The sequence below is a fragment of the Saccopteryx leptura genome, chromosome 1, assembly GCF_036850995.1.
Source record: "Saccopteryx leptura isolate mSacLep1 chromosome 1, mSacLep1_pri_phased_curated, whole genome shotgun sequence".
In the NCBI taxonomy this organism is placed as follows: Eukaryota; Metazoa; Chordata; class Mammalia; order Chiroptera; family Emballonuridae; genus Saccopteryx; species Saccopteryx leptura.
Genome location: NC_089503.1, coordinates 56,639,072 through 56,652,509, shown reverse-complemented (window position 1 = coordinate 56,652,509; position 13,438 = coordinate 56,639,072). Strand labels below are relative to the sequence as shown.

Genomic DNA, 13,438 nt, shown 5'->3' with positions numbered 1-13,438 from the left:
GGGGCGATGCTCTGCCCATCTGGGGCATTGCTCCGTTGCAGCCAGAGCCATTCTAGCGCCTGAGGCAGAGGCCATGGAGCCATCCTCAACACCCAAGCCAACTTTGCTCCAGTGGAGCCTTGGCTTCAGGAGGGGAAGAGAGAGATAGAGAAAGGAGAGGGGGAAGGGTAGAGAAGCAGATGGGTGCTTCTTCTGTGTGCCCTGGCTGGGAATGAAACCCAGGACTTCCACACGCTGGGCCAACACTCTACCGCTGAGCCAACTGGCCAGGGTGGGCCATGTGGTTTTTATTGATAGGAGCAAATTGTAGCAGGGAAGCAGCCGTAGACAACATATATAAAAACATACATGGCTGTGTTCCAATAAAACTGTATTTGCAAAAACAGGTGTTGGGCAGTATTTGTCCTGAGAGCCAAAGCTTGCCGATCCTTTGTCTAGCACAGTACCTAAAGACAAAATAGAAATTCAGTAAATGTCTATTGAATTGTTGACAAAGACCTTGATTTTGGAAACCCCTTTTTTGATTTCCTAGCAGTGGAGCCATGTGTATCTCCAGAACAAAGCATTGCAACTTCTCGAAGCAGGTAGCCTTTTCACAAGTTGTTTGGATTCATAAAGAAATAAAAATGCCATCCTTTCCAGCACAGTTGTGGTGGCCTGTGGTTTCTGGAACTTTAAGGATTCATGAAAGCAATAAAGGCATGTATTTATGTGAATTTCTTGAGGTTTTGAACTGTCGTATTCATTTTGTCCTCAGTACCTAGCTAGTGTAGGGTCATGAACAGGGATGCTTAGTAAATATTTGTTTTTGAATGAATAAATTAATTTAAGTTGCTTTTGGTATTTTAACAAGCCTAACAAAAATTGTACATTTATCACAATAAAGTGTCTTTTTAAAAATTTTTTATTATGCCAATTCTATGTGGTAACCTGAATTTGCTTATGTTGATTGGTGCTTTGACTGGCAGTTGGTGGCATCATAGGATGTAAACCTATCCAGTTAGTGAATGACCTTGGATACAAGTATAGAGCCAAAATAAGCAACTGGTAGCAAGGCCTGTGCTTGAATGTCTACATGTTTACTTTCACTTTCTTGTGGGGTGTGTGATTTCACAATAAGCTTTGATTATTGTATATGATTGGTTAAAGTGTAGGTCAGCATTTTTGAAAAGAAAAAGTAGTGATAAAAAACACAGATGAAAATGATGCCTTGACTGGATAGTTGTTTAGAGCATCGTCCCAAAGCATAGAGGTTGCTGGTTTGATTCCTTGGTCCGGGCACATGCAAGAACAGATCGATACTCTTGTCTCTCTCTTTCTCTTTTTCTCCCCTCCCTTCCTCTCTCACTAACATCAATACATAAAAAAAAAAATTAAAAAAAAGCCCTGGCTAGATAGCTGGGTTGGTTAGAGCGTCATCTCAATGTGAGGTTGCTGGATCAGTTCCTGGTTGGGGCACATATGGGACCAGCTCACTGTTTCTGTCTGGCTCTTCCTCCCTTCCTCTCTTACTGAAATCAATGAATAAAAATAAAGAAAAAATGAAAAGAATTATTTCTCAATAAGTGCACCTTGTTTATAGACAGAATCATTCAAAACATGAGCAGCTGTGAAAAGAAAATAAAGTAGTGATGAAAAGTAATAGTCCCACTATTTATGAGTCAGGAATAAGAAGTTAAACTGTCATTAATGCTAAACTTTTTTCCCCTAATGGCTGGCCTTCCTCACAAAGGCCTTGTACTTATTTTTTTGTCACTGGGACTGGTAGGTTAGAGACCTAGATCTTAGGTTGAGGGTACATTTTCAGTAATGTCCAGGGTACTTTCCTATTATCTACTCCTATAGTCTCTCTCTCTCTCTCTCTCTCACTGACTGATAGCCTACCAGAATGGGGTTTCTCCACCAAACTGCCGGTTTCCTTCAACTGCTTATCCCACCAAGTAATGTTATTCCTATGTGGTGGCGCTTTGTTATAAACGCGCCGATATTCACGTTGCACTTTAGTCACAGATTCGAATTTAGCGAGCCACAGAACACACTGAACTTTCCTCTCCACTGTCCACATCTAGACTGGCATGGCTGTGGGCTGCTCCGCTGTATACACGGTATTGTTCATCATCTGCGCATGTGCACATGCTGCCACATCATCCTACAGAAACTGGGAGGGTTTTCCTTTTATTTGATGCAGATTTCACATTTCTATCGTCTTTTGTTGCTTTCCTGTGATCGGTCAAAAGTGCACCATGACTTTACGGGCACACTGTAAATTTGATCCTTATTGCTATCCTGGGTGGTGGTTGTATTTGCACAAGAGTAACCTCAGAGGTTAACTTCTTTAAGGTGTCCTAAGGCTATTAAGGCAGCAGTGATGCCTGGAAGCCAGGTTTCTGTATTCCTTCCAGTGCAGCAGTGGTTTTCAAACTGTTTCCAGGTGTCCAGGGTTTCCTGGAGGTGCCTCCGGAGTTGAGTCACTGGGAAGAGCTCTAGGTTTTTCTCTCATGTCTTAACCATTAGCCCCTCTACACTTAAGCTAATTTTTAACTTATAAAAAAACACCTTTTTATCATGGAAAAATTTAAACATATTTATAACTAGAGAGGGCAATATATGAACCCTCATGTCAATATAAGACTGTCTAAACCTGTACAAAAATTTTATAAGAATTTATTAGAGTTTATTTGAGCCAAATAGAGGGTACTCCTAGAGGCAGGATCTCAGCAAATTGAGAAAATGCTCTGGAGAATGATAGTTTTGCAATTTCTTTTAAAGCAAATCTGGGATTGGATTACAGGATAGTTGAAATAATGTGCCCTCTTAAGGATATATATCTTGGAGGCATGTTACTTCTGACATTTCAAAAGTGTGCTAACCTAGGTGCACAGGAACAGAGGACAGGGCTTACTTATAAACCTTTCACTGAAGAAGTACAGGTCTTGGGCATGACTACCCACTATGATCTACCCAGTTAAGAATTTATGATCAGATCACCCTGTGAGGTTACTTTTGGTTAGATTTATTACAGAGTCCCTTTTTCAACCACACCCTTATGCCTTTTACTAACCATCTACAATTATGTACTCATGGACAATATTATCAATCTTGTTTCATCTTTACCCTCTCTCCCAATTGGATAATTTTGAAGCAAATGCCAGATACTTCATTTATAAACTGTATATATATATTTCTAAAGAACTGTTCATGAAAACATAAGCAAAATATCATTATCATGCCTAAAAATATAACAGTATTCCCTTAATATCAACTAACCAGTGTTTAAATTTCACATAATGACTTAGAAAAAAGAATTTTAAGTTGATTTGTTCATATCAGTATCTAAAGAAAGTCTACACATTGGTCTAAATCTTGAGTCTCTTCTAATCTATAGCTTACACTCTCTTTTTCCTTTTCTTGCAATTTTTTGTGAAGAAATTGGGTCATTTATCCGAAAGAGTTTCCCAATTTCTGGATTTTGCTGATTATCTCTCTATGGTGGCATTTAACATGTTCCTATATCATCTATATTTTCTGTAAATTGGTACTTGGATTAGAAGCTTGATCAGATTCAGGTTCAATCTTTTTTCTTTTTCTTTTTCAAAAGGATGTCCAACCATATCTGATTTTCTCTCTTTTTGTATTTTTTCTTAATTTTTGAAACTGTCCTTAGACCCCTCTTCTGTGTACTCATGTATCTTGTTCTTCAACAGCCAATGACGGGGATCTTGGTGAGCAACTGGGCTACGTGTTGAGTTTACCTTATTGTACCAGAGGTAATTTCCTGGAAGCTAATATATAACACTTATACCGTCATCACTGAAAACAATGGACTGGGAATTTGGTAAGGGATTGTAAGTGCTGTTTGTAAGTGTACTATATAGTAGTGAAGGGAGATCAAACATTTAGTCTTTAAAGGCTATTGCTAGGTAATCCTCTGTATCAGTGACCAACTCAGTAGGATCATATCCATTTATTGGATGTACACTTGGGGAAAAAAAGGTCTTAGTGGTATTTCACAACAATAATCAGAGTGATCAACAAAACTAGCACATTTGTAAGAATATAATCCCATTTCAGATGTAAGACCACTTATAGTTCTCTGTTCTTACGGAAATCAACTTTTAAGGCATAGCAGGTCTTCACATGGATTTAGGATACCAGCCTTGAATTATTATTTTTATTTTTATCTATCAAATAAAAAAAGATTGATGAGTGGGTTCCGGTGTCAACTTGATCTATTCATTAGAATATCTCCCATCAGTTTTTTGCCTAATGATTTTAGAAGCCATCGATGTGTTTATTATTTCATTGGAGACTTAATTAGATATTTAGACTCCTAATTAGATTTGACTTGAACTGTAATTGAAAAAGAAGGTTACCCACGGTTTAAAAATAAAATTTGAAAACAATTGGATAGTAGCTCTTTTCTAACAGCTTCAATTACAACAGGAACCAGGAACTGTTAAGTGGGGACAGGGACTATAATGATCATGTAAGACTTTTAAACCTTTACTTCCTTATGTGTGTTGCTTTTGGCCTACATTCTTTCCCAACCCAACAGTTAAACCCTTACAACACAAACGGCCCATATATTTTTTAACTTTTAAAGGTCCGAGATGGATGGACTTTCTTACCCTAGAGCCAGGCTTGGGGGAGGGAGCCCTGAGGAGTGGAGGGAGAGTTCTGCTTTAATGAGTAGAGGAAGTGGTTAAGTCTCTGGGGCCTGTGCAGCCTGAAGAAGATTCTGGAAATCGAAGACTAGACACACTCAATGGAAAATGAGAGGACCAGTACCTTTTCCTTGCCCCTTAGGGGACTCCCTAGTCTGTCCAAGGGGTCTGGCTGGTTGGGCTTCAGTTGTGTCACATCTGACACATTCCTGGCTGAGTCCTGGTAGCTGTGTTTAGGTCTGAGTTTTAGGAATCTTAAGCTGATAACCTCAGAATGGTTTGAAGGCTCCTTGTTTTGGCTCTGTTCTAAGGAAGGCCAAGGGTAGGAACCTCTTAGCAATAGATTTGGCAGATCCATGGAAAGCAATACCTTATGTCACTCTGGCCAAGAAAAGAGCTGCTGTGGAGCACTTAGTGTTCTTTAGGCTTTGTGGAGGTCACAGGCAGATGGGGAAAGGCAACAAGGACATAATTAGGTAGGGACTGCTGGAGCAAAGTCACTTGTCAGTGTCTTTAGCTCCCTGGTGAGCTTGGCTCCTTCTCTTAGTGACAGTGCAGATACTTCATTTTATAGCTTTTAGGTATCTGAGAAATCATTGTTCTTCAGTGAATTTTATGACTCTTGTATGCAGTATGGTTCAAGTCTGATTTTAAAAGCCAGAGGGGGGAATGACAAAATTTTTTCCCATCTGTGCCACTGAAGTACATTTTAACCACTGAAGTACATTTTATTTCATTAGTTCTGAACCAACAGTTTTGTGAGTTGCAGATGAAACTGAAGCCCAGAAAGGAGAAGTATTTAACTAAGATTATAGATATAAGACTCAGGGTTCCCAGACTAGTGCTCTTTCTGTCAATACATGTAGCACAAAGGGAACAGAGGAGGATGGTGACTAAAATGGAATAACTTTTATGTGCTAGGTGATGCTAGGTATAAGGGATACAAGAATATTTAAGATGTAGTAATCTCTGCCTTCATGGCACTCATAATTGGTGATGCTCACTGCTATGATAGAGAAAATGGGGATATAAAATAGAGAGGTGGGGGCAGTGAAAACTCAGAGGGGTCTCCTAATCATTGGTGGTAGGGGAAGTTGTTAGGGAAAGCTTCTCAGAGAAGTTGGTACCTCAGCTTGTCTAATGATGAAGAACATGGGCCCTAGGGTCAGTCAGCCTGGATGCCACCAGTAGCTAGTAATACTTTGAGGAAGTTACTTAATCTCTCTGAGCCTACTTCCTTATCTGTAACATGTAGATAATCAGATTATCTACTTCTTTCAGGCTATTGTGAAGATTAAGATGAAATAACCCATGTTGAACATTTAGCCGATTGTCTGACATATAATAAGCTCTCATTAATTATTAATCATCATAATTATCATTGTCTAACTTGGGTTCTGACAATTCAGCTCAAGTGGGGATGGTGAAGCAACATTTTCTTAGGACCTCTTATTAATAAAGTGGGGGTTGGCCCTGGCTGGTTGGCTCAGTGGTAGAGCGTCGGCCTGGTGTGCGGAAGTCCCGGGTTCGATTCCCGGCCAGGGCACACAGGAGAGGCGCCTATCTGCTTCTCCACCCCTCCCCCCCTTCCTCTCTGTCTCTCTCTTCCCCTCCCGCAGCCAAGGCTCCATTGGAGCAAAAGATGGCCCGGGCACTGGGGATGGCTCCTTGGCCTCTGCCCCAGGCGCTAGAGTGGCTCTGGTCGTGACAGAGCGACGCCCCGGATGGGCAGAGCATCGCCCCCTGGTGGGCATGCCGGGTGGATCCTGGTCGGGCGCATGCGGGAGTCTGTCTGACTGCCTCCCGGTTTACAGCTTCAGAAAAACACACACACAAAAAAAAAAAAAAAAAAAAAAAGTGGGGGTTTATTTAAGTGATTTTAAAGTATTCCTTTCAGGCCTAAATTTTGTCAGAGTTAAACTGCCAAGTTAATCGTTTCCAAAAGGGCAGCTATTAGGTAACCTTGTTTCTGGTGGCAACCCAGGCTGGCTTGTTCTTCTTAAAGCTAACTCTGGTTAGTTCCTGGAAATACTACAATATATGTGATACAGACTTCTTTCCTTTGCTCATTGGATTGGTTGGAAGCTGGCCTTCTGTAGAAACTGGCCTATTTCCCCAAAGCTCATGTTCTTTATTACTAGATTAGCTGAGGGTACCAACTTCTTTGGGTACTTCTGACACCCTGTCAAAGATTAGGGAGGCCTGCCCTGGCCGATTGGCTCAGCGGTAGAGCGTCGGCCTGGCATGCGGGGGACCCGGGTTCGATTCCCGGCCGGGGCACATAGGAGAAGCGCCCATTGGCTTCTCCACCCCCCACCCCCTTCTTCCTCTCTGTCTCTCTCTTCTCCTCCCGCAGCCGAGGCTCCATTGGAGCAAAGATGGCCCGGGCGCTGGGGATGGCTCCTTGGCCTCTGCCCCAGGCGCTAAAGTGGCTCTGGTCGCGGCAGAGCGACGTCCCGGAGGGGCAGAGCATTGCCCCCTGGTGGGCAGAGCATCGCCCCTGGTGGGCGTGCCGGGTGGATCCCAGTCGGGCGCATGCGGGAGTCTGTCTGACTGTCTCTTCCCGTTTCCAGCTTCAGAAAAATACAAAAAAAAAAAAGATTAGGGAGGCCCGTGAGCTTTCATTGCTCCCAATCTTTCTATCATGCGATCACATCCCCTGCATCATGGCATTGAGTATCACTAAATTATGGGTGCTATGAGGGCAGAGATTACTCAGTCTTACATTTCTTTGTATCCCTTTACTTAGAATTGCATCTGCATCTCTATAAACTTTTTTAGAAGAAACAACTGTCAAGTAATATAGTATGAAGATAGAAAGACACAGGCTTTAAAGTCAAACAGATTTAGAACTGAATCTAGTCTAATATTTTCCAAGCTTATTGTGATAGAGAAAGTAATGTAATTTTAGTATTCCAAGTAGTTTAGGCATTTTCTTCTACTTTAGGGTTCTCTCCATTTGGAGAAACTTTGGAGTAATGGCACCTTTATATATTTGTATAGAGCACTCTTTTAAAATAAGTGTTCTTCAGAACACCGCTATTATATGAAAAGATAATAGCTACTACTGTACTCTATAAAAGACTTTTGAGAATAACTTTGGAAAAGCTGGAAATTTTTAGTATGATAAAGAAAGATATGCATGCCTGACCTGTGGTGGCACAGTGGGTAGACCGTCGATCTGAAACTCAGAGGCCCCAGTTTCAAAACCCCAAGGTCGCCGGCTTGAGCATGGGCTTGCTCATCCAGCATGACCTCAGGCTCACCTGCTTGAGCATGGTGTAACCTGCTTCTGCATGGGATCATTGACATGATCCCATGGTCGCTGGCTTTAGCTGCCAATGTCACTGGATTGAGCAAGAGGACACAGGCTTGGATGGAAGCCCCTGGTTGAGGCACAATGAGAAGCAGTCAGTGACCAAGTAAAGTGATGCAACTACAGTTGCTGCTTCTCATCTCTCTTCCTTCCTCTCTCGCTAAAAAAACCCAAAACCAAAACAAACTCAAAAAACCGTGTGATGACCCAGCATTGCCCTGGGATGCTGATGTCACCAGTTCGAAACCCTGGGCTTGCCCAGTTAAGGAATATACAAGAAGTATGTAATGAACAACTGTAGTGAAACAACTATAAGTTGATACTTCTTGCTCCCACCCCTCTTCTATTTCTGTAAAATCAATCAATAAAATCTATGGCCCTGGCCTGTTGGCTCAACGGTAGAGCATTGGCCCTGTGTGTGGAAGTTCTGGGTTTGATTCCTGGCCATGGCACATGGGAGAAACACCCATCTGCTTCAACACCCTTCTCCCTCTTTTTTCTCTCTGTCTCTCTCTTCCCTACTGCAGCCAGGCTCTATTGGAGCAGAGTTGGCCTGGGCACTGAGGATAGCTCCATGGACTCCACCTCAGGCACTAGAATGGCTCTGGTTGCAACAGAACAATGCCCCAGATGGGCTGAGCATTGCCCCCTGGGGGGCATGCCGGGTGGATCCCAGTCTGCCTGTCTGCCTCCCCCGCTTCTCACTTCAGAAAAATTAAAAAAAAAAAAAGAGGAAAATATTAAAAAAGGGTTTTTTTTGATCATGGAGTCCCTCCTCCCCAAAAAGAACACCTAGTCACATTTTATAAGACATCAGTGTTCCATGGAACATATTAGATAAATGAGTACAGAGTAGTTCCTTATTTTTCTGTTAGTAGGTCTTAGAGAAGTAATATGGTAAACTGTTCTTTGGCTGGCAAAGTACCTCCAGGCTCCCCTTCTTTTCATAGACTGGGTTGTTGCTGCAGAAAGCTGGAGATCTTTGTTAATCCACCAGTCCCTGATTATGTCACAGACTCAGTGGTGGGAGAGTTAGCTAATCATGTCTCTATAGTTAGCCTAGTCTTCTGCTTCTGCAGTGGGAAGTAAATGCCTTGCTTTGAGTGAGTAACAATTCAACCATAGAAATCTCTGTCTGCACTTTTGTTAGGTGTAGCTGGTCTAGAAATGGGTGGTGGGTGGGAGGTGAGTGTGATTGCATTCTACATTTTAGTCTCATACAGTCTGGGTTTCAGTCCTCACTCTGCCTTGAATGAAGTACTTTTACCTAAACAATAGTTTTTCTCATTTAAAGATGAAGAAGTTGGATTATATTGATTGCATTCAATAAATATTTATTAAACTTTACTATGATCCAGTCACTGTTCTAGAGTAATGGGGATGTAGTGATAGAAAACCAGAGACTGCTTTCATGGAACTTAATCTAGTAGAGATGATTAGATGATATGAGTGTAGAAGTGTATATTACAGATTAAGACTTTAGAAGTTAAGGAATGTCAGATGAATCACTGACATTTGTATGAATCACTGCATTCTGGCAGGCTTCCTGGAGATGGTGTAAATTAATTAGTCTCTAAAACTCTCTTTTGGGTTTCTATACTGCAGAAACTCAGGGTCGCCTTTGGATTGTGTAAATGACTTGAGTGCAGGTAGAAGTGAGCATAGAAAATAGAATGATCAAGAAGAGCACCTATTGGCACTCTGCTGAGGGGGCTGTTGAGAGGGCAACTGAAGGTAGCATTGCCAGGGAGAACTTGCAACTAAGGACAGAGGGAGGTTCTGGGCAGGGGGTATTGGTATTGTGGGTAGAGTAAAAGAAGCAGAAGTGATAAAAATCAGAAATGGAAAGATTGAGAGCTGGTGAGTTGTAGAATGTGTGAGAACAATAGTTTATGTCTCAGGCTTTGAATGACAGAAGAACTTAAAACCTTAATATATTTATATATAATTCACTAAGTTTTTACCATGTACCAGGTACTAGTCTTCACATCTTCAATGCTAAACTTGTTTAATTCTTTTAAAAAATTATTTAATTCTCATTACTGGCATATTTAATCATTATACCAATGCTAAGAAGGGTAGGTAACATTATTTTCCTGTTTTACAGGTGAGAAAACTGAGGCCCAGAGATCTTAAATAACTTGCTTAAACTCACATGATTAATAAATGGTGGGATTCAGGCCTGACTGATATGTTTCCAGAGTCCTTGCTCTTAATCACCAAGCTATATAGTTTTAGTCAGTGAGAAGCCATCATAGATTTCTGACTAGTGAAGCAACTTGTTGCAAGTAGTGTGGTACAGGGCAGTTCTGAAGGTGGGGAATTGAAGGCAACAAGACTAGCTATAGGTTTGTGGTAGTAATCATACCAGTTACTTTTGAAGGTATATAAATATCTTCAAGTTATTTCATAAATTACTTCCTGCGATGGATCTGGCAATTTCCAGTCCTACCTATAACACTGGGGAACAAAATTTTTGTTGCATCCACAAAAACACTTGTTCTTACCTAATTCGAGTGTGCTGATCTCAAATCTGACATTAGTTTTTCTCTGTAAGCTACAGTTTTTTTTGCAATTCAAGATTTTAGATTTTCATCTTATTGTAAAATTTTCAACATTTAGTTTAACGTAATGAAGTAGAATGTCTTCTTGGGCATCATCTTTGTGAAAATATAATAATTTATATAATGCAGTAAATACACTAATACACTAAAAGATATGATTGCATCAGAATTTGTGTACAATTTTGAAATAGAACATACTAAAACACTTATTTTAATCATAAAGTTTGCACAAAACATTTAAATTCTATTCAGGCAAAAATTTGTGTTTGTAGCTCTTGCGTTTGTGCACTTGTTGAGGACAATCTCGTTTGATGCTACAGCAATAGTCTGCTCATCACTAACAGCTCCAAGATTTTTGGGAAACTTATCAAGGTGACTGTTCAGGAAGTGAATCATAATGCTCATGTTACATCCAATGTCACGGAAAGCCAAAGCATCCTTTGAACCAGAAGTTCATAGTTTTCTTTTTTGTGGCCAAGTAAGTTCTTTGTAACTGCCACAAAAGACTGCCATGCTGCTTTCTCCTCCTTATTCATCTTCCTGGCAAATTCTTCATCACGTATGAGGGTTTGAATTTGAGGTCCATTGAATATACCTGCTTTTATCTTCTCGAAAGACAAGGCAGGAAAAGCAGAAATAATATGTTGAAAGCATTCACTTTCTCTATTCAAAGCCTGAACAAACTGCTTCATTAAGCCAAGTTTGATGTGAAGTGGGGGAAAAAATGATCCTGTCTCAATTAACTACAGGTTCATTTACAATATTTTGCATCTCTACTTCCAGAGCTTCACGTTTCAGCCACTCCTTCTGTGTCCAGTGTTTCTCCCGAGCTCGGCTGTCCCACAAACACAGAAAGCAAGGATACTTCGTGAAACCTCTATGTTGCCCTAGCAGGAAATTTACCATTTTAAGATCCACACAAATGATCCAGTTATGCTCCTCATACTTCAGAAAGTCGAGGACAATTTCTATGTCATTATAATCTTCTCACAGATGAGTTGAATAACCAATTGGAACCGCTGAAAATAGGCAATATATGCACGTGTCACAAATGATGAAATATTGCACCTTTGACGTTGAAATGTGTAATAGCCACATATATAACAGAAGGTGTCAGGACTATTCTTACATTTACATCTACTTGAAGAAGCCATGATTCAATCTTAAAACAAAATAAAGGTGTTTTTTGCCTGACCAGGCGGTGGCACAGTGGATAGAGCATCGGACTGGGATGCGGACGACCCAGGTTTGAGACCCTGAGGTCGCCAGCTTGAGCGTGGGCTCATCTGGTTTGAGCAAAAATTCACCAGCTTGGATCCAAGATCGCTGGCTCAAGCAAGGGGTTGCTTGGTCTCCTGAAGGCCCACGGTCAAGGCACATATGAGAGAGCAATCAATGAACAAATAAGGTGTCGCAATGCACAACGAAAAACTAATGATTGATGCTTCTCATCTCTCCGTTCCTGTCTGTCTGTCCCTGTCTATCCCTCACTCTGACTCTCTCTCTGTCTCTGTAAAAAAATAATAATAAAATAAAATAAAATTTTAAAAAAGGGTGTTTTTATCAGATAATAATATTTTATATTTTAAAACAACTACAATTATGTAAAAGTGATGTTTGTAAAACATTGATTGCCTTGTGGTTATGTTCAATCCAAGAGCCATTGCCCTTTAACTCCAATTTAAAAACCAATGCATGCCATTAACTGTAACAAAAAGAAATTAAAGTTGCATAAAAACTAGTGCATGCACCAAAAAACGGATTTCAGATTTGTAATCAGTGATGCAGAAATATATAGAAACAGTTCTAAAACCTCATGCAACAGAAAATGAATTAAAAAAACCTGTTCCCCAGTGATTAATCACAGCCTATTTTAGAAATATTTTCCCAAAGAATTTTAGTCTATAGGACACTCTTCTATCCCTATTGAACAGGCTGTTCCAGGCAGAGGAGCCCATGGAATCAGGTCAGGAAAATACCTCTTTTGGGGTCAGAGTTCAAGCAGCATCTGTAAGCATTTGTGAGAGGGGAAGTTGAATCTGTTAAGACCTCCTGTTGCCATTAGAATTTGTGCATCTGATGTGGGATGGAAGTATCCTCTGATAGTCCGGTTGCTAATCTTGAGAGACTGGGCAAGTGGGCAGGGGTACAGAGATGTGACAGACATAGTCCCTGACCTTGAGCAATCCACAGATTACTGAGAAGGTAAGTACACAAACATGTACTCTTAGTATAGTGTCATGTCTGACCAGGCAGTGGTCAGCCTGGGATGCTGAGGACACAGGTTTGAAACCCCGAGGTTGCCAGCTTGAGTGTGGCATCATACACAAGTCCCTGTGGTTGCTGGCTTGAGCCCAAAAGTCGCTGACTGGAAGCCCAATGTCACTGGCTTGAGCAAGGGCTCAAGCTGGAGCCCCTGGTTAAGGCACATATGAGAAGCAATCAATGAACAACGAAGATGCTGCAACTATGAGTTGATGCTTTTCATCTCTCTTCCTGCCTTCCCCTGTCTGTCTCTCTCTCTAGTGCAAATATATATATAGTGTCACAAGGGCTACAATAGAGGGACATAGAAAATGTACTGGGAGGAAAAAGGAGGAGGGTCTAAATGCTTAGCAAGAGAGAACTGGGAAGTTCAAAGGTCATAAAACTAATAGTGGCTAAGACGGAGGATTTAAACCCAGTCCTAACTCTAAAATTGATGCCTTTACTGCTTAACACCACAAATACCTTCATTTATCTGATATTTTAATTAAAAATTTGAAAGGAAGGAAGAGTTGAGGGTTTCAGGTTGGGCACTAAAGTTTATTTATTTATTTATTTATTTATATTTATTTATTTATTTAGAGAGGGAGAGAGTCAGAGAGAGAGAGAGAGAGATAGAGACAGACAGA

At 40.9% G+C, this 13,438-nt stretch overlaps 1 protein-coding gene and 1 non-coding gene across 7 annotated transcripts in view; both read left to right on the top strand.

The window, feature by feature from the left end:
* Positions 1-13,438, top strand: part of STIM1 (stromal interaction molecule 1) — a 235,037-nt gene that overhangs the window by 50,472 nt on the left and 171,127 nt on the right. The gene's annotated exons all lie outside the window — the stretch shown is intronic.
* TRNAT-GGU (transfer RNA threonine (anticodon GGU)) lies at positions 6,135-6,210 on the top strand. The gene has a single exon. It is a non-coding gene; the product is annotated as a tRNA-Thr (tRNA).